Source organism: Lissotriton vulgaris, chromosome 9, assembly GCF_964263255.1.
Source record: "Lissotriton vulgaris chromosome 9, aLisVul1.2, whole genome shotgun sequence".
Classification (NCBI taxonomy): domain Eukaryota; kingdom Metazoa; phylum Chordata; class Amphibia; order Caudata; family Salamandridae; genus Lissotriton; species Lissotriton vulgaris.
Genome location: NC_141697.1, coordinates 1,184,530,176 through 1,184,532,767, shown reverse-complemented (window position 1 = coordinate 1,184,532,767; position 2,592 = coordinate 1,184,530,176). Strand labels below are relative to the sequence as shown.

General features: G+C 48.0%; 1 non-coding gene across 1 annotated transcript; it reads left to right on the top strand.

Moving 5' to 3' along the window:
* Positions 1–581: 581 nt before the first annotated feature.
* TRNAE-CUC (transfer RNA glutamic acid (anticodon CUC)) lies at positions 582–653 on the top strand. Its single transcript has one exon. It is a non-coding gene; the product is annotated as a tRNA-Glu (tRNA).
* Positions 654–2,592: the final 1,939 nt, after the last annotated feature.

Sequence of the window (2,592 nt, the reverse complement as noted above, 5' to 3'; positions counted from 1 at the left end):
CCGCCTAATACCGTATCCTCCTATACCCACATGCCTTCATAATGTACAATGTTGCTGCCAGCACCAACGACGCACCCAAGTAGGGACTTTTCAGTCTTACATTTAAACTATTTATCTAGGCCACCAAAATGGGCTACGGCAGGATTCACAAATGGTTTTAGTGAACTAAGTCCTCGTAGAAACAAAGGGATATTTAGCCCCCTCTTATCCAACATGTTTGTAGGTCTCGCCATGGCGAAAGCGAGCTCTTGCCGCGAGGACTATAGCTGTCGGCTCAGCCGACCACGAGTGGAGACAAGAGCTGGCCACACGCCCAGCATTGTCAATGGCAGAGAGAAGAGCTGTTCACGTGCGCAGGATTGTAAACTGATTTGGTCGCGTTCGTGAGTCAGTCTGGAATTCAGACTGGGAGCAGCGGATGTGCACGCTCACGTCGTCTTGTGCGCACCCACCGCGCTCTCGCCGCCATGAAGATCCTCAGCCCTCAGAGCAGCACCAGTGGTAAGCGGGCTTCGGGGTATTAGTCGCTTGATTGTCACGGAGCTACATCATTAGTGTGGCACTGGCTTGTTTTCCTATGTGGGGATGTAGCTCAGTGGTAGAGTGCATGCTTCTCATGTATGATGCCCCAGGTTCAATCCCCGGCATCTCCACTTCTTTGAAACTTTTTTTTTCCTTGTTAAATCCGGATTATGACTTGCCAAAGCAATTGCTGGAGGACAGAGAACAAGTGTATAGAGGGAAATAAACGACGTAGAACTGTCTCCACAGGAAGTGACAAATGGACCAGGATGAGGTCAGACAGGTTTGCACGAGGAAGTGTCTGACATGTCTGCTGTCAATCAATGAACTGTTTATCTTTATTACAAACGAGTAAATGTATTTCCCTTTAAAACCTGTTCTCCGAAAGGAGATGAGACTCCGTGTAGGACTGCGAGTGTTCTGGGTGTGCATGCTGGTAGCCAGCAGTTAATCGAATAAAGGAGCGCAAAACAGAAATTTGTGTTTATTTTCAACACCTTCCCAATCTGAAACTAGCTTTTGAGAACAGTTAGGGCTCCCAGAGGACACGTCCTGGCAGCCTGATCACAAGTGAACAGAGTGATGGGTAGAGCAGGCGTCTGCCACACACAGCGGTCAAGGGTTTTGGGGTGCCCAGTACATTAGCGCTGCTCAAACTGGGGGAGGGAGAATACGAGAGCAGCAGGTACATTTAGTTACGTAGCATTTCTATGTATGGTGGAATTGGGAGGGAAACAGCATCTTAACAGGTGGCCGTTAATAAGAACAACAACATTAAAATATATTGACAATATAGCTTGCTGAATCACTACTAAGCTTCGTGGTGCAGCGCTGCGATATTGGAGTGCTGTAAGGGACGAATGCTTCTATTATCCCATTGAACAGTACTCCGTTTACCCACCTCTTAAGGATGGAAAGCTCAGCTGCCACTCAAGGATTCTTGATCTTGTGACATGTATGTCAGTCGATGTAATCAGTGAGCATATATCCCACTGCACCATCTTGCTGGCTTACTTCCCCTTCATTTACACGGCCTCAGAAGCAGTTGAAGTCAGTGACGTTCTAATTTTGGGTGAAGGCGTGACATGGGCCTTTCTGCTGCTGCACTTTATTCATCTGAAGAATGTGCCCCCTCCTGACATGGTCTCCTCCTCGGAATGCTACTTCCTCCTAAGATAGTAGGGCTTGTGGTAAAGCTGCCCTGCTGATAACGCAGGGTTCTAAAATCAATTGGGGGTGGGGAAAAGCCATTTCTTTGAACTGGGTAGGAGGGGCAAGAATGTTGTGTGGAAAATCTGCGAGGTGAGCATTGCCTCCGTCTATGTGAGGACTGTCAGCTTTTGGAGGGACAAGGATGGTGTGTAGAAAGCCTGTGAAGAGGACATTGCCTCCGTCTATGTATGTGAGGACTGTCAGCTTTTGGAGGGACACTGGTGGTGTGTGGAAAACCTGTGAGGTGAGCACTGCCTCCTCCTATGTAAGTGAGAACTGCAAGCTTTTGGCGAAATAAGGGTGGTGTGTGGAAAGCCTGTGAGGAGGACATTACCTCTGTCTTTGTAAGTAAGTTCTGGTTGCACTGTGGAGCAGACATTGGATCATGGAAGTAGGGCCTGGTGTTCGTGGTACAAGAGTGTTGATGCTTTTAAGGTTGAGCCATGAGCAATGGGTGCAGTACTGAACAGTTGTCTATTCCATTAACCTGTGAGGGAATTCTTTCTCCATTGTGGTAGTTGTCAATGTGAGGGGGCAAGAGGGCAGGAGGTCCCTGGTGTTGGGGGATAGGATCAATGGTGTCAGTCTTTGGATTGTGTCAAGAGAAGAAACACAGATGATGAAGGTTTTTCCGAGAGTGGGATTCACCTTGCACGCCCAAAGAAGTGTGAACCTGTTGAGTCTCGAAGCCCCGTCGGTACACATCCAAACCCGATAGAGGGCAAAAACTATCTCACATGGTGGAGGTGCTCATGTACGTTACCCACTAAGGGGGGAGTCACAGTGCATCCCGGGGTTTGAAAGATTTTCAAAGACAAACAACTAACATTTTTCCGAACATGCGCATCTATATAGTCA